We start from the raw sequence: 19,002 nt of genomic DNA on the forward strand, positions 1-19,002 counted from the left end.
TAGTGCAGCGCCTATTTGGTAGTCGCTTGCATCAGTATCTACCGAGTAGGGTAGGTCCTTCTTCGGCAGCGCCAACACCGGCGGTGCCAAGATGGCATCCTTGAGCTTATGAAAAGCTTTCTTGCACGGTTCGTCGAATCCTTCCAACTGGACCGGTTGTCCTTTCTTCAGTAGTTGGTTTAGAGGCCGCGCGATTTTCGCATAGTGCGGAACGAACCTGCGGTAGACATTGCAGAGTCCCAGGAAGCTCCTGAGCTGTGTCTGTGTTCGCGGGTACCGCACTTGTTCCAACGCGGCGGTTCGCGCGACATCGACTTCTAGCGTACCTGGGCGGACGACGTGGCCCAGGCACTTGATCTTTTCCACGAAAAATTCGCACTTGCGAAGCTTGAGCTTGACACCTGCCTTTTCCAATACGGAAAGTATTTTATCCACGTGCACGATGTGCTCCTCCCACGACTTGCTAAAAATGATTATGTCGTCTAGATACACCAAACAGCATTTCCAACGGAACGGAGAGAGCAGGATATCCATTGCTCTCTGAAACGTTGCTGGCGCGTTAGTTAGCCCGAAGGGCATTCTTGAGAAGCGATACAGTCCTGAGTGACACGAAAATGCGGTCTTGTCCCGGTCGCGCTCCGGGATAGGCATCTGCCAATATCCCGAAATCGCGTCCAACGCGGAGAAAACCTTGGTGTCACCAAGCGAGTCCCGGCACTCATCCATGCGCGGTAAGGGGTACGTGTCCTTCACCATTACTGCGTTCAGCCTGCGGTAGTCTACGCAAAAACGCATTGACCCATCCGGCTTGGGCACCAGCAACACGGGCGACGCCCATTCCGACTGCGCTGGTTCTATCACTCCTGCCTGCAACATCTTCTGAACCTCTGCATCTTCTACTTCGCGGGCTTTAGGTCCGGCCCGATACGGGGCTTGTGCGATGGGGCGAGTCTCGGGTATCAACTCAATCCGATGGACGGTGGTATTAATTTCGCCAAGCGTCCCATCCCACATCCTTGAATACTTCTTCAACATCCGACGGAACCGCTCGCGCAGCCGTTCCGGCACGTGGCTCAGGTCGAGGTCCTCCACGTCCGGCGGTGGCGGCTCAATCCTGCGTTGCGGCTTCGTAGATGCCGACGCGGAGAGCTTTGCCGACCGTTCTTCTGGCTGGTCCTCGCGCGCTTGATCCGACGGTTCGCCTCTTGTCTCGCCCGTAGGCGTCTTGGTGGAATTAGGAAAAGTTTCCTTCTTCCTTTCTTGAATTCCAAGAACTTCTCCAATGGTGGTTTTGCTCTCGAGCGCGGCTCTCGGGTGCGGTAATAATTCTGCCACCACTTGGCCTTTTTGCACCCTGACAGGGTACGTCCTAAAATTCGCAACGAGTAAACGAAATGGCCTGTCAGGCTCAACCTGAACGACACCATTCGTGCACGTCAACCCGTGCCTTTCGTACAACGACGAGTACGGCTGAACCACCACCAAGCCCGCCCTCTTCGAGGTGCATTCCACGACGCGTTGCGTCTCTGGCTCGATAGTTGTGGCTCTTGCCACTTTTACCTTAGGGGAAATTCGCTCCCCCTTTCCATCATTCTCGTCCTCTCCCGCGACGAGATTCTTCTTCCCTTTTCTCGTCGAGAACCGCCTAACTATCGGAACCTCCGAGAAATCCGCCAACTCAACCGTTTTCTTCCTTGGATAAATTGCTTCCACAAACCGGTCACAGTAGTCCGCGCCTAGAATTAGCGGGACGGCTAGTTTTTCGCATACAATAAACTCGGCTGCGGCCACAAATTTTCCAAGCCTCACAGGCATTCTAATTGTGCCAAGAGTCCGGAGTGGCCTATTGTTCGCGTCGCCGATATCTTGGGTCGGTCCGTAGGACACTAGAGATTCCATTCCAGCTGGGAGTTCCGATTTTCGCACAAGGTTTGGTCCCGCGCCGGTGTCAAAAACAGACAACACCCGGCTCATCAATCCAATTGTGGGTCCGATGTCCGCGTAAACTTTGTAGTTTTTTCGCGCAATGACCAAAATCTTCTCGGGACACTCCCTTCGCTTAACCCTGTACCAGGGTCTTCGAACTTCTTCCAGCGGATGATCTCGGGCTCGGCTCAAAATTTTCTTGACTTGAGCTGGCCCTTTGGGCTTATCCACCAATCCAACAACCTCCTCCTCGAGGCCTAATTTTTCCTTTAGAGACGGGGAACGGGGCTGAGCCCCGGGCACAGTACGTCGACCCTGTGCCTCTCGCGACTCATGCGAGATTCCCCTCTCTAGTTTTCCTGCCGTTGCCGGATCCTTCTCACATCCGACGGCGCGGGCCCCGCGGTGGGCCCTCTGAAGGGTTGGTTCGACCTCGGCGTTGAAGCACTCGGCGTGCTCGCCGTCTGCGAATCGAACCAATTCTTGACCTTCAGGTAACTCGTCGATGGTATCCCTAACCTCTCCATCGAAGACAACGCCTCGTAATTTTCCAAAACTCGGGGCATTCCCCGGAGGGAAAGAATGCACGTTGGCGCGGCGTGCCCCTTTTCATAGCAATGATAGCAACCAGACCGTGCGTCTTGACGGGATACGGCGTCCTAGGTCCTCCACGGGCCGGCGGCTTTCCTTGGCGTTGCGGCCTTCCCATCCAGCCTGGCCTTCGCAACGTCGTACCCTTGTCTTCCATCGGAATGCGCGGCGCCGGCGTGTGGCCGCGCCCCCGAAACATCATCACGGGATCCGTGGGCTCTGAAAACGACTCCGTCGTGTATGCAGGCGTCGGTAAAGTTGACGACCCGCTGTCCCCGTAGTCCTCGTGTCCGTAGCCCTCCGATGGCTCAATGAACTCGCCTTCGGCTACTAACGCTCCTTCGTAGTGATTTCGCTACTTCCACGCGCACCGCGCTCATCTGACGCGGACATGGACTCGGCTAAATGGACTGCGGCGTGACTTTTGCGACCGGGATAAGAAGCCCTCGGCTTCTTCCCCGCCCTGAACGTCGACGGCGTCTGCATGGTGACCTTCTTGGTCTTCTTGTCCTTAGCGCGGCTCGCCGAGCCATGCGCCTTCGCGTAATTCACTAGTCTCAAAAATGAAACGTCCCGATTGTCTTGCCGGTATTGAGATACCATCGGCTTGATACTCGAATCGAGTCCTTCAATAAACGTCGTCATCTGTTCTTCCATCGAATATACGTTTCCACATCGATTGCTTGCGTCCGTCAGACGGATATAAAATTCCATCTCGTCTTCAGACGGTCTTTGCTGAACTTCTCGCAATGCGAGCACGGCTTGACGGATCGCCTCGTCGGTTGCGACACTCCTCAACAACCACTGTACGGCCTCCGGCCAAACGGATATCTTTCCGTGATGGGCCCCGGCCGTCTGAGACACCGAAGTGTACTGTCTCAAGGCGATGCCGCTTAAAAATTCAGGCAACAGGCGGATCGCTTGCCCCTCGTTTATTTCTTGAGTATCAAACTCTTGAACAAATTTTGCCAAAAAATCCAACACAAGGACCCCGTCCTCTCCTGTGAACGTGTTGTCCTTCTTCACCTTAGGCGGAATATCTCTCCTAATTCTTCGCACGGCGGTCCGCCGGGAACTTGACAAATATGTCTGCGGGTTCCGCAAGCGGTACGTTCGGTACGAAAGTAACTTCTTGAAGAGGTAGTTGGTCGGATTCAGCTCCTCCAACTCCTCCCATCGCGGCCCGCGCCGCGTTGCGACCTCTTCGGGGTCCGCGTCCTTGTCTCTCCGCGAGGCGGACGAAGTGACTCCGCCTCGTCTGGAGGAAATTTTCTTGCTTGACGAAATTCCGTTTCCGTCTTCTGAACGGCGTTCGGAATCGCCCGAATGGTTCGACGAACCGCCGTTACCATCTTCGGAGGGACCAAGCGACTCCGACTGTGAGTCGCAGATCTCCGGATCGTCACTACAGTGACCCTTGCTTGCACGTCGCTTGTCCTTCTTCGAGGGCTTCGACTTAGAACTCCGCTGCCGAGCGGGCTTGTCCTTCTTCGACCGACGGTCGCCTTCTCTACCCGAAGGGAGCGGCTCGTCGTTCGATCCTTGCGGAGCTTGATCCGCGGCCTTCTCGAGGTCCTTGAGACGTTGCGCGGCGTGATCGAATCGGTCATCGATGCTTGTTCTAAATTTTCCTGAGGACTCCAAGGCTTGATTCGCGTCGCGCCTCGTGTCCTTGACCGAAATTTTCAACGAGGCTAGGACCTCCGGCTCCAGACCGTCGGTCGCCTCACCTCGCTCCTTCTCGACGAGATCCACTCGAGCCGACAGCTCTCCCAAAACGGTGTGGAACTCGGATGCTTGCAACTCCAGTTGCTTCCGGACGAGGGCTAATTCAGCCTCGAGATTTTTCTTCGCTTCTTCGCGAATTTCGCTGCTCATCCTCTCCAACTTCTCGTCGAGGTCAGTCTTGTCCGCGGCTATTCCCGTAGGGGATTCTTGATCTCCGGGGTCCGTGGCCGTATTGGCATGGCTCCGGGTGCGAGGACCCCTCGGGATCCTCGACGCTCGTGCCGATCCGGCTCTGCTCGCCCCGGGACCGACGTCCCCGGGTGCGCTTGTTGACATCGCTCGTACGAGCGGACCTACGCAGCAAAAAAGTTACAAACAAAAGAAAATAAAAAAAGAGTCCGTTACCCAGACCACTTTTGTAGAGTGTCTCCAGACCGGGACTGTCGTCGACAAAAATTCTAGGTCGGGTCTCCTGAACAGTAAACAAAAATTCTAGGTCGGGAGACCACTTTTGTAGTGCAATGCGCCTGTCGGGCAGAGACCGCGGTCCGATGGTCCAGCAAAAACAACAACAGCAACAAAAAGAAGAACTGCCGATGGCACAGCGCTACGGAATGTCCGACTCTCCCTTCTCCGTTTAAACGAGCTTGCAACTCGTAGTAGCTCGGATCCCTGATGGGGGGGGGCACAGAGAAATAGCCCGGCCCGGGATCGGTGTGGTAGAGACTTGCGAAGAGATCTGCTCGACGAGTGTGGAGTGAGGCGCGTACGTAGGTACCCCGGTTCCACTGGGTTGTAAGGCCAATGCTCGTTGAGCTTTTTCGACACCTTGTAACGGGACAAGGCCTTCGACGGGGGCGTCGCAACACAGCCCGACGGGATGAAATGAAAGTAGCAGCGCTACGTCAACCGTGCCGCCCGATGGCTCGAAACACCTACACCGGTTCGGTCGCAACCGACCCCGATGGTACCAACACTGGCTCGTACTACGACGGAGCCCTTCGAGGGAGACGTCGTTGCAACGGTCTCCGTCGGAAAATGGGTCACAGTAGCAGCGCTACGTCAACTGTGTCGCCCGATGGCTCGAAACACCTACACCGGTTCGGTTGCAACCGAGGCCGATGGCACCAACACAAGATAAGGGAAGAATAGGTAGAATTAGAGATAGAAAAGGATAGGGAAATAAAGGAAAGAGAAAAGGGAACCCCGAGCGATAGAGGATGCCGTAGGCTTAGGTAAAAGGGAGCGTCTTGGTAGAGACGGACTTCGACCAAGGCGCCATTCAACTTCGGCAACTCGAGTTAGTTGGGAAATAAAGGAAAAAGGAATGGGACCCCCGAGCGCTAGAGGATGCCGTAGGCTTAGGTAAAAGGGAGCGTCTTGGTAGAGACGGACTTCGACCAAGGCGACATTCAACTCCGGCAACTCGGGTTGGTTTATTGACTTGTTCGGTCAACGGGCTAAGTTATATAGAGCCCCGCCGGGGCGAGTACAGAAGCTCCCGGCTCTAGATTCTAGATCTAATTAGTAAATAAAATTAAATAATTAAAATAATCGTGTGCTTCCTCGCACACGTGTGTCCCCCAACCCCGGACTACAGTATCCAGTTTTTTCCTTTTTCAATTCCTTCCTCCCCCCTTTCCGAGTCGGGTATTGCACTACACTGGTAGGCACTCGCGTCCGTGTCGATCATGTACGGACGGCCGTACCGCGGTAGCGTGAGCATCGGCGGAGCGATCATACACCTCTTGAGGTTCTCGAACGCGTTCAGTTGGGCCTTCGTGGGGTTGTACAAGTCAGGATCCGCCTCCTTGCGCGTCATGTCGGTCAGAGGACCCGCTATCTTTGCGACCCCCTTAACGAGTCGGCGGTATACGTTGCACGCCCCGAGGAACGAGCGCATTTGCGTAAGTGTCCTGCTTTCGCTTTTGGTGTGGACCCCTCTCACGCTTCCTTCTACGCGTTTCTTGGGGCGTCCGCGGCTCGGTGAGGCCTCCTCGAGTGCTCGGGTCCATACGCGGAGTACCGTTCGTCGGTGGGCCTTGGCTCACGGAAGCTAGGAGATCGACGGGCTCCTTTCGGTCTTCATTACTTCCCTCCTGTTCGCTCAGCATCCCCGGGGTTGACGGTGTCCCGGCGGTGCTCTCCTCCAGCGTCGGGCTTACGGAGGCCTCGACGCTCCCGTTCTCCTGCATTGGCGCCGCAGGAGTTCCCGTGCTCGCTCCCGAAAACGGAGGATGTATTATCGGACAATACCCCCCGTGTCCTTGGCGAGCACGCGGGGTCCGGTCCAGTTCGTACGGATAAGACGGCTCACGCGACCGCGCGTACATAACCGTCTTTACCCTTTTTTCGAACTACCGGTGCTATCTGAGCTACCTTCCTGGCCATCGGTGGCCAGGTCTTCTTCGGCTCCTTGGCTGCGTGGGTCGGGACGATTCCCCTACTGCGGCCGCGCGACATCAGCGAAGTATTCGGGTACTTCCTGACCTTGGCCTGCGACGTCCGGTCGTCGCAGGATATGGGGGACGAGGCGAGTCGGTTCTCCTTCGCGCCCCTCCGTGGGTAGAGGATACGGGTCCTCCACCCAATCTTGGAGGTACATGATGGCGTTTTGTACCTGTTGGGGTAACCGAGAACGGTCTCGGTCCCCTCTCCCTCCTTGATGGGGATACTTTGTGTCCGACGGGCGGTAATCCGGTCGATCACGACGATCGAGTTCGTTACGACGATACCCGCCTCCGCGTGGGGCGAAGCGTGTACCCCCACCCGAACGATTCGGGAAACCTTGACGCGGGGGCGGCCCTCGCCGACCGACTGCCGGAGGAGATTACGCGCTCCGGGGCGCGTCTCCATCTGGTAGCGGTAGTTCCTGTATGCCGTGAACATCCGTTGTTCCGGCGACAGGAACGAGCACGCGTACATGGCGTGTCCGTACGTACGGCATAGCCAGCACACGTACGCGCTGCCATCCGTTGAGGCGAAGGTCGCTGCGTGACGCGCCTCCTCATCGGTGAGGAGGGGTACGTGAGGGGCTTCGGCTCCTGCATCTCGACTCGAGATTTCGAGCTCGGCGACCCGGGGATCCGTACCCCTTGCCACTCTTGGAGTGGCCGCGAAGGCGGTCGCGTAACTCGATGTCGTTCCGGTCGACATCGATGAGGGGGGTCATCCCCCAACGAGTCCTGCTCCTTTTGTGATGAGGACAGGGTCAGCCTGCCACTCATCCTCCCCGATGTGGAGGGTCGAGGTGGGCGAACTTGTTGCGGCGGACTTCGTAGTCCTGCCAGCCCTCCCTGCCGGTTTCGTATCCGGCCGGGGTAAACCGCGCCGAGCGCGGTACGTCGTGCCTTCCGCCGTGGCGATACGGCGGATGGTTGGAAGATCGGTCTTCTGGCAGCTTGGCAGCCGCTGTACGGTTTCGGAAACTGCGGCACGGGTCGCCGGTGCCAGTCCCCGTACGAGGTAGTGCGCGAGGGACTGTTCGGAGAACACTGCCGTGCACCGGAACGCGGCAGTTTCGAGCCGGTACGCGAACGTGCTCTCCGTTTCATGAGATTGCCGTCGCGCCGTCGCGACAGCGTCGTACGCTTCACCTAACACGTCGTCGGTTAGGTAGCGTTTCAGGAACTGGTTCACGAGCCCCGGTCAGCTCACGTCGTCGTGTAGCTGGCCGGCGCGGAGGCCACGCATTGTATAACTCGTATACAGGCGCTCCGCGTCGCGCTCTCGGAAGTGCGCGAGGACTCGTACCGCAACACCTTCGGTAAGGTGTTGCGAGTTGAAGGTTATTAGGACATCCTTCAAGAACGGTATGAGCTGGATCGGGTCCGTACCGTCAAAGCTCCTCATCGTAGGTCGGATCCCACGGCAGCGTTGAACGTACTTTGCGATCCGTCCCGCGTCACCCGAGGTAACGAGCCTCGAGGTGTTATCCAGCCGGTACATACGATAGTCAGCGACGGCACTGACCTCTTGGATCATCTTATGTACCGGCTCGAGTCCGGGTTCAGCGAGACCCAGCGTGCCGAAGGGGGTGACGGGTAGCGTACGGACGTCTACTGGACCGGGAGGCTCGGCGTAATCTGCCGGCGGGTAGCCGCCCCAGCGGGGATCGACAGAGTACATCGGTACTCCGGATCCGCGGGCGGCTCCTCCACGGTCAGGGTCGTCGCGATACGATACGCGTTCCATCTGCCGCCTACTTCCGGGGATAGGCGGCAATGCTTGGGTCTCAGACGCGTAATTCGCGCCTGTCGGAAGGCGGTTGCCTTCCGCGGTTCGGCTGGTGTCGGCACCAGCCGGTCCCCAACGGTCCGGAGCGACGGCGCTCGGAGGTACGGTACCACCGGGCCCTCTCGTGGGGGCACGGGGCAGCCTTGCAGCCATGGTCCATTCCATGTCACGAGCACGGCGACGCGTGGCGTTGAGCTCGGCGGAGAGGTGCGCAAACGCACCCAACTGTTCCGCGGACGGGGAGGATCGGTTCTCAGGTCGTCTCTTTGGGGTCGGCCCCTCGGGACGACCTTGCGCAGACAGTCCGGGCGATATGAGACGCGAGTCTTCGACGAGCACTATCCGCGAGTGTAACTCGTCGATCAGTGCTCGGAGATTCTCTAAGGACTGGGTCACTCTATCGAACCTCCCTTCACGCAGGGAGCGGAGTTCGGCCATACATCGAGTGTATAAATGGTCCGATACATCGATCCGAAGGGAAGTACGGACTTCCTCGAGGTATTCGGCTATGCGTTCGAACATCGCCGCCGCTCTATCCTCGGAGGATCCGAGCGACGGTTCGCGGTCACGAGGACCTGTGTCGCCGTCGCCCGACGGGGCGGATGGGGATCGCACAGCATCCGGACTCGGATCCGCCACTTCGGAGCGGATCGAGGGCTCCAACTCCTGGCTCATCTCAACGCGTTCGGACGCGGAGGGCCTAAGAGGTCTTCTCGGAGAACGTACTCCGGGGTCTTCTAGGTGAGACCACTGTAGTATAACACCCCCTGACGGAGAGGGGTGTATACTTAGCTCGGCGTAGACCCTGTACGGGGGCGAGAAGACGGGGAGAACACACAGCTAACGGGACAGGGAAGCGGGCCCTGGTAGCGTGGTAGAGCGGGACGGTCGGGGACGAGCGTACGCGCGGGCCGATCTACGCCTCGACGCCCCGGAGCAGCGCTGGGTAACGAACCAGCGCTGACGGGCGGAGGCGGATCTAGACTCGTTCGCGTACGCGGCTGTCCCCTACCCGCTTTGTCCTGGTTAACGCGCGCGAAGGTGGATCGCGCTCGTTAGTTAAGCTGGAAGAGGGACCTAGGCGGTAGGTCGTGGACAAGTCCGTGCTTGTCCCCCTTCGCCGCCGCCGGTCGCGCTCGTCTTTAGTGTATACAATGCGTCTATCATAATACTACAGTACTGGTATGCTGTAGTAACTTACTGTAGCGCGGGTCGTCCCACGCTGTAATGTTGTCAGCCGTCGGGGCTGACAGCACACGTGTGAGACGCGTACTGTGCGCGCGGTGGTACGCGCCTCTCACACGTGGACGCGTGTGGTCGCGTGTCCTCCGTACACGTGGGGGTACACGTGTGCGCATGTGTGGTTCGTACTGATTTGATCTAAATCTAATCGCGAACCGCCGTTATGCCACATCATGGTCTCTGCGTCGGGCCCCTTTGCCAAACACCGTGCCCACGCGGAGCTCCTTGCCGACTAACATTGCTGCGAAGCGTAGCAAGTCCTTGCAGAGGTGGATGACATGGAAGATAACTCGCGGAGGGCGCTGCAAGAGTGGCTCGTTAGCGATTGCTGAGACAGCAACAGCAGAGGGGGCACGGACGGCTACTTGTGCACGTGTGCGGCTGAGGCGAAGACCCAAGACGGCAGAGGGGAGGGGGAAGGCCGTCGTGGTGTTGGACGTGGTGAGAGGAGCGAGGGCGGAGTGCAGGGAGGGGGCAGTGGAAAGAGAGCAATTGCTTCTTGCGTGGGATGCATCAGGAATGGGGAGAACGGGAGTGAGAAGGGTTTCAACGTAATTTGCTGCGGTTTAGAGATATCGTACTGCGGGAATCCTTAGCAAACGGGTTTTCTGGTACAGAATTGCAATTATAATTTTTTGTGGCTATTCACGGCGCATGCACAGTTTTGAACGTAGGCGAGCCGGGCATAATTCTGTAATTCCAGTGAGGTGTGCTCCTGGTATACTACATTATGAGCAACGGGCCAAGCAATCCATAGATCTCTAACGTTTTCTAATGCATTTCGGTCCTGCCCTTTCCACCGCTCTTACTCTTCACGTCTTCGTCACTGGCCTTATCTCTTACATTTACATATCTTAAATCTAGGCCTCATATCCTTCGTGTTAGTCTATGACAGCAGTAGCTCACAGCTGCCTCTGTGTGCGCTTCACTGAAATTATCGTCGTTCAGAACTCGTGCGCTACAAAACCCGGCTGTTGTGCGTTTTCCCGTACACTTGGCCGTCAGATCGAGGCTTTTCGGTACCTCGAATCCAAGGCCAATGTCACTGTGATTGGATCCCTACCTGTGGGGACGTCGTTTTCTCTGCGAGTTCAGATCAAGCCCGGCGATCATGTCGAGAAATGGATCATCCACAAGAGCTTTCATAGATAGTCTTAGCTGAGTTCCTACTCCATCATCGACGATATATCTGTATCTGTATCCTCTTTTTCTTTCTTTTCTGCCGCTCTTGCCGCCATCAGAAACTGCGCACCCTTCTGCACAGTCGTCCCCCCGCACTGGCTCCTCCCAGCTGAGGCATGCTCAGCCTCTACTGAGCCGGTGAGAGCTGAGGTTCTGATTGCACTTACAAGGATAATCTGTTGGAAATGCATTCTGATAGTCACTCCTATTGGCCTTTGGGGGTACTTCGTGGCCCATTTTGTTGCTATTGAGTTGTTCGGAGGCATCCATATTGTCAATGACCACTAGGTGATAATGTCTTAAATTGGAGGTACAGTATCCAGAAAAGGAGAAATATCTAGGAAACCGAGAATGTGTACACGTATTTCTTCTCCAATCCTTGTGGATTTCATAATAAATATGGGCCGTGAAATGGGACAAAATGTCATATTTTGGCTGCATCTAGTGACGCAATATGTTAAGATCGCAGCGACGGATGACACTTCTTCGGGTGACAGACGGAAATTTTTCATCGAGAAATCTCGTTCCGTGCTATTGCTTTTGACGTACCGAAATGAGCTTTGTTTCATGTTTTGTGAACGCCATAGGCGAGGATCTACCATGCTCAGACAATTGCAGGTTTTGTGAATGGGTCGGTAACATTAGAGAACAGCGTGACGATATCGCTCAAGTCTGGCGAGAGTGGCAAGATCAGGCTGCAAAAGGCAACTGCCACGTTGCGAAGAAGTCAGCGGCGGCAACGAAAGGAAGCATCTTTACTTTGACAGGCTTTTGCCACCACTGTCAAATTACAATGGTCCCCATGAGGGCAAACTACACTACAATGACCGTTGAGCCCCTTTTTGGTGCAGTGGACGTGGACACCTTTGGAATGCGATTGGGCGATAGCATTATGAACTGTTCACTGGTCCATGATCAGTCGGCCCTCGATATCAAGTGCTTTGGGACCATACCTCAGTTTTGTTTGACATCAACTTCCTCCGATATGGACGTGCGTGTAGGACGATTTGTACCGCTCCGTATAACCGAGGAACATGGACATATAGTTCTCTGTGATAGCTTCGAGGAAACGTTTCTCGGTAAGTTTATATATGTGCCAAATCCCTGTTATCTTGAATCCTGGATTTCGGGGGAAGCAAGAGTGCTATGGGTTTCAAATCCCAACCCTCGCCGATACGCACTTGTTCAGATGACGAGTCACCCGTTTGACGAAAACAAGTCGGATCTCTCTGAAGTTATGGACAGTAAAGTGTTCGTCACACGTAGTGGGCCGTACAAGATCCTTAAGGCTTGTACTTCTGGCAGAGGACGTCGGAGTTCTCGAATATTTCGGTCTTTCGTGCTCAGAATCACAAAGAGACGCCTGCGGTGGAGGAATCGCTTCCAAACGTGGATGGACGTTTTGAGACGGAGCGTCGAAGTGAAGAGAACTCCAGAACTGACCGGCCAGAAACGGTAGTGGTTTCGTCTTATCAAGAAGCAGATATATCTCGAGAGGAAGCGAATGAGGCTGACGATAGTGGAGATAGTGATTCAGAATATGAGGGCAGGGGTATCCAAATTGTAGATGACTACGAAGAGCAGTTTTCTCTGGAATTTATTGATGACCCAGTGAACGTCCTGGGGGACTACAGGCCCACGTCCGTTCCTTTTCTTTTTGCCTCCTATCCAATGCTCTGGGCATCTGATTATGAAAATTGGCATTATGTAGGAGAAGGACCTCGCCGTTCGTCCAGCTTCCGACAGGGTGCTAGTGAGATTTTGGCGGGAGGGGATCTCTTTCTTCCTGGAATATCCTCAAAGGAGATACTAGCCTTCGGTATCCAGAAAGATGCACTCCTCAGTGAGAGCAATGTTTCACTGAGCTTGTGCTGTGATATTGATTCCATTGATATCATAAGCATCCTGTGGGGTGGTTGCGCGTTTCGAGACGAAAGCATGAAAGTACTTTCACGGTATAGTGATTCATATCGCGAACCTGTGAAGTACCTTGCTCGAAACAACAACTTCACTGCATTTCAGGAATCAGGAGAGTGGCGCTTTCCAGGGAGCTTTTTCCTCTCTGATACAGCGTCAGGCTTTTCTCCTGCAATTCAAGAAATGGAGGGTGATCCGATCGCTTTGAGAATTATGGAAATGAAGACGTCTCTTTCCATGAACCACATTGCCGTGAGGGCCCTGGTGCCGTCTGGAAGTGTGGAGCTTATCTGTGATGGCCATGGTGCCCTTCTTGAGTTGTTCACGAAGAATGTAAATGGAAATGGAGAACTACCTGGAACGAGAAGAGCGAGCTAGCGATATGTTGCATCCCGCATGTTATGGTATATGATCAAAGAAGTCCTTCTATTCATGCTTTCTTTCGTGACTAGAGAAGTGCGTTACCCCACATGTGGTTCGAGGAAGCCATGTTGTGCAGTCCCCTCAGCAGCTAATAGAAAATACCATGATCGGGAACGCGGTCCAAACTCCTCGTTTGGCGACGGCATGGTTATTGAGGGGGAAGAGGTGGCTTCCGGTTTTTACCTAGAAGCGCGATTCTTTGCAGCTCTAGAGCATCACAGCGAGCTTCCTGAGCGATATCGCAGTTATAATGAATTGAATCAAGAATTATTCAAGTGCCCTGAGTCTTTAATAAACTTGGTCGAAGATGAAGAATGCCGTAATTGTTTACGTGCTGACCTTGCAGAGGATAACTGCAATCAGTTTTTTTCGGAGCATGTCTGGGGAGAAAAGGTGATTTGCGGAGGGATGGTTCGACTGCAGTCGAACGAAAACCGGAGGGGTGCGTCTGCATTGCCCAGGGCAGAAAGCAATAGATCGGCTGCTCAGCACGGCCAGCTGGTCTTAGAAGACCTCTTGCTTCTGTCTCCAATTATTTTCCGAGTGACACAACATGGAAACAAGAAGAGTTTCCGAAGTGCACGACAAGGTAGCATCGTTAAGGCTGCTTTGGAAAGAGAATTTCGTCTCGAAATGACACAAGACGGAATCACGGACGATGGATTTACGCTGGAAGGACAGAGAAACTCCGGATGGGCCGTAACGTTACCACAAAGTACAGCTTGTGCTTCTAAACTTCTTGTTCCAGTACCTTTGTCTGGGAAGACGTTTCGACAGCTGAACGCAAGTTTGTACTCTGCCCATGGGTATCCTGAGCTTTGTGGTTTCAGTACCCAGAAGGGTCGCACGGGGCAAAGAAGAACAGTGTTATGTCCAGACAAGGTTCGACGGGCATCTGACAAGCTTGCCAGACGCCGGACACGGTACGTGATAAAATATGAAGTTAAACATATTGCCTGTGCGCCGCGCCTATAATCGCACAGGGCAAAAATTAAATTTTGCGCACTGATATTTTATTGGCTGTGCGCCGCCGTCGGCAAAATTGGGCCAGAAATGGGCAACAGCAATGTGGCGAATCCAGCGCGTATGACGGAACTGCCGTGTAAATCGGCCTAAAACGTATCGTCCCACCGGAAAATTGGCGCCGTCAAAATCACCCAGAACGATACGTTTTGAGCCATATACCGTAGTCAATACCGAAATCCCACATACGACGATTGAGGCCGGACAATACTTTTTTTGTCATTACGTATCGATCCTGACATATGCCCAAAACGTATTGTCCTGCGGGAACTGACGACGGAACTACACATAGAACATTAAATTGCGACGCCTTATTGCGTAGAGTACATTTGGTGCCTAACTTTGACCCTGAATTCAAGAAGAGTCTTCACGAAGGCTCCGGTGATTAGGGAGAGGAGGAAGGGGAAGCTCCAGAAAGCCTGGGTTCGGATGAAGACGACGAAAAACACGAGGAATACGAGAGAGAGGCAAGGAAAAGTCGGGAGAATCTGTGAACGCGTTAGAAAACTAGCTGCCGAGTTGAACGTGTGAACATTTACTATGGGTTATAAATTGAAGCGAGATCAACTTCAATAAAAGTTCTTGTCATTGCATAAGAAGAAACCAGAGCATGTAGTTGAAAGAAGTTGGGACGAAAAACGCGATGTAAGCACGCTGTCTTAAAACGTAAGCCGCCATGATCACTTGGAACTTTGCTGCAGAGGCACGCGTGTCAAGAAGTACACCACAAAAGTACGAAGTGTATCAAGAAAAGAGTACAAACGTCGCCCAACTCTTCACGCAATCCATATCGCGGCAAGTAAATATGCCTTTGGCCGAGTTTGAAGGGATTTGGAGACTTTCGAATTTTATGACGGACGTCATGCCCAGAAACTCTCCGATCACAAGCTTGTGATCGCAGAAATGCTCAATCGCCAAAAATGTCGCCACGTGTCACAGGTGGGCCTGCGGCCTCGGAAGAACGTGGCCACGTGGCGAAGACGCCTCTCAAGGCGACAAATGTTGCCACAGGTGTCCACGTGTGAGTTCACGAAAGTAGGAAGCATATAAAGAGAAAAGTACAAACGTCGCCCAACTCTTCACACAATGCGTATTGCAGCATCATATGATGCCTCTGGACAAGTTTGAAGGGATTTGGAGACTTTTGAATTTTATGACGGACGTCATGGCCAGAAACTTTCCGATCACACGCTTGTGATCGCAGAAAATAGTCAATCGCGCAAAATGTTGCCACGTGTCACAGGTGGATCCCAGGCCTTAGAAGAACGTGGCCACGTGGTAAAACCCCCCTCACGAGCTAGATGTTGCGACAACGGTCCAGGAGTGTGTGAGTTACAAAAGGAGAAATATCGCTACTGTGTCGCACAGGGCTTTATGGTAGGGTCTGCTACGTTGCCAACCCCGAGATTTAGACATCTGTCATGAACACCTAACGCAGCTGCCGAAAATGACAGTGTACTGGCGGCAAGTGTATGTAGCGGTTTGACGTCCTTTTAAACAACTACGGCCATCAGCCGTGTCAGTAAACTAGCAACTTGTGAAACGTAGTCAACTCCGCCAAGTTTTGATTTGAAAACGTGGACATGTTTTGATTTCATATTTTTGCTAAGGTTGAGATAAGGGCAAGCGATTAAAGAGCCTTGAGACCTGTCACGTGCTCGGACTGTACATGCGGTTGTAGTGCAATGCGCACCTGGAAAGGGGGGTGAAAAGAAAGGAAAACATTTGGATATGAAAAGTAGTCCGGGTTTGGGGGACACACGTGTGAATAATTGCACAGTTTTAATTTTTCATTATTTTATTTTATTTAGTTAATTAGTTGGCATTAATTTTGCTGACACTAGATTAGATCTAGGATCTAGTGTCGCGAGCTACTGTACTGGCTCCGGCGGGGCGATATATACCTTAGCCCTCTGACGACCAAGTCAGTAAAGGTAACCCGAGTTGCCGGAGTTGAATGTCGCCTTGGTCGAAGTCCGTCTCTATCAAGACGCTTCCTTTTACCTAAGCCTACGGCATCCTCTATCGCTCGGGGTTCCCTTTTCTCTTTCCTTTATTTCCCTATCCTTTTCTATCTCTAATTCTACCTATTCTTCCCTTATCTTGTGTTGGTGCCATCGGCCTCGGTTGCAACCGAACCGGTGTAGGTGTTTCGAGCCATCGGGCGACATAGTTGACGTAACGCTGCTACTGTGACCCATTTTCCGACGGAGACCGTTGCAACGACGTCTCCCTCGAAGGGCTCCGTCGTATTACGAGCCAGTGTTGGTACCATCGGTGTCGGTTGCGACCGAACCGGTGTAGGTGTTTCGAGCCATCGGGCGGCACGGTTGACGTAGCGCTGCTACTTTCATTTCATCCCGTCGGGCTTCGTTGTGACGCCCCTGTCGAAGGCCTTGTCGCGTTACAAGGTGTCGAAGAAGCTCAACGAGCATTGGCCTTACAACCCAGTGGAACCGGGGTACCTACGTACGCGCCCCACTCCACACTCGTCGAGCAGATCTCTTCGCAAGTCTCTACCACACCGATCCCGGGCCGGGCTATTTCTCTGTGCCCCCCCCATCAGGGATCCGAGCTACTACGAGTCGCAAGCTCGTTTAAACGGAGAAGGGAGAGTCGGACATTCCGTAGCGCTGTGCCATCGGCAGTTCTTCTTTTTGTTGCTGTTGTTGTTTTTGCTGGACCATCGGACCGCGGTCTCTGCCCGACAGGCGCATTGCACTACAAAAGTGGTCTCCCGACCTAGAATTTTGTTTACTGTGCAGGAGACCCGACCTAGAATTTTTGTCGACGACAGTCTCGGTCTGGAGACGCACTACAAAAGTGGTCTGGGTAACGGACTCTTTTTTTATTTTCTTTTTGTTTGTAATTTTTTTGCTGCGTAGGTCCGCTCGTACGAGCGATGTCAACAAGGGCACCCGGGGACGTCGGTCCCGGGGCGAGCAGAGCCGGATCGGCACGAGCGTCGAGGATCCCGAGGGGTCCTCGCACCCGGAGCCAGGCCAATACGGCCACGGACCCCGGAGATCGAGAATCCCCTACGGGAATAGCCGCGGACAAGACTGACCTCGACGAGAAGTTGGAGAGGATGAGCAGCGAAATTCGCGAAGAAGCGAAGAAAAATCTCGAGGCTGAATTAGCCCTCGTCCGGAAGCAACTGGAGTTGCAAGCATCCGAGTTCCACATCGTTTTGGGAGAGCTGTCGGCTCGAGTGGATCTCGTCGAGAAGGAGCGAGGTGAGGCGACCGACGGTCTGGAGCCGGAGGTCCTAGCCTCGTTGAAAATTTCGGTTAAGGACGCGAGGCGCGACGCGAATCAAGCCTTGGAGTCCTCAGGAAAATTTAGAACAAGCATCGATGACCGATTCGATCGCGCCGCGCAACGTCTCAAGGACCTCGAGAAGGCCGCGGATCAAGCTCCGCAAGGATCGAACGACGAGCCGCTCCCTTCGGGTAGAGAAGGCGACCGTCGGTCGAAGAAGGACAAGCCCGCTCGGCAGCGGAGTTCTAAGTCGAAGCCCTCGAAGAAGGACAAGCGACGTGCAAGCAAGGGTCACTGTAGTGACGATCCGGAGATCTGCGACTCACAGTCGGAGTCGCTTGGTCCCTCCGAAGATGGTAACGGCGGTTCGTCGAACCATTCGGGCGATTCCGAACGCCGTTCAGAAGACGGAAACGGAATTTCGTCAAGCAAGAAAATTTCCTCCAGACGAGGCGGAGTCACTTCGTCCGCCTCGCGGAGAGACAAGGACGCGGACCCCGAAGAGGTCGCAACGCGGCGCGGGCCGCGATGGGAGGAGTTGGAGGAGCTGAATCCGACCAACTGCCTCTTCAAGAAGTTACTTTCGTACCGAACGTACCGCTTGCAGAACCCGCAGACATATTTGTCAAGTTCCCGGCGGACCGCCGTGCGAAAAATTAGGAGAGATATTCCGCCTAAGGTGAAGAAGGACAACACGTTCACAGGAGAGGACGGGGTCCTTGTGTTGGATTTTTTGGCAAAATTTGTTCAAGAGTTTGATACTCAAGAAATAAACGAGGGGCAAGCGATCCGCCTGTTGCCTGAATTTTTAAGCGGCATCGCCTTGAGACAGTACACTTCGGTGTCTCAGACGGCCGGGGCCCATCACGGAAAGATATCCGTTTGGCCGGAGGCCGTACAGTGGTTGTTGAGGAGTTTCGCAACCGACGAGGCGATCCGTCAAGCCGTGCTCGCATTGCGAGAAGTTCAGCAAAGACCGTCTGAAGACGAGATGGAATTTTATATCCGTCTGACGGACGCAAGCAATCGATGTGGAAACGTATATTCGATTGAAGAACAGATGAGGATGTTTATTGAAGGACTCGATTCGAGTATCAAGCGGATGGTATCTCAATACCGGCAAGACAATCGGGACGTTTCATTTTTGAGACTAGTGAATTACGCGAAGGCGCATGGCTCGGCAAGCCGCTCTAATGACAAGAAGACCAAGAAGGTCACGATTCAGACGGCGTCGACGTTCAGGGCGGGGAAGAAGCCGAGGGCTTCTTATCCCGGTCGCAAAAGTCATGCCGCAATCCATTTAGCCGAGTCCATGTCAGCGTCAGATGAGCGCGGTGCGCATGGAAGTAGCGAAAATCACTACGAAGGAGCGTTAGTAGCCGAAGTCGAGTTCATTGAGCCATCGGAGGGCTAAGGACGCGAGGACTACGGGGACAGCGGGTCGTCAACTTTACCGACGCCTGCATACACGAC

The sequence above is a fragment of the Chondrus crispus genome, genomic scaffold, assembly GCF_000350225.1.
Source record: "Chondrus crispus Stackhouse genomic scaffold, scaffold_119, whole genome shotgun sequence".
NCBI classification, from domain to species: Eukaryota; Rhodophyta; class Florideophyceae; order Gigartinales; family Gigartinaceae; genus Chondrus; species Chondrus crispus.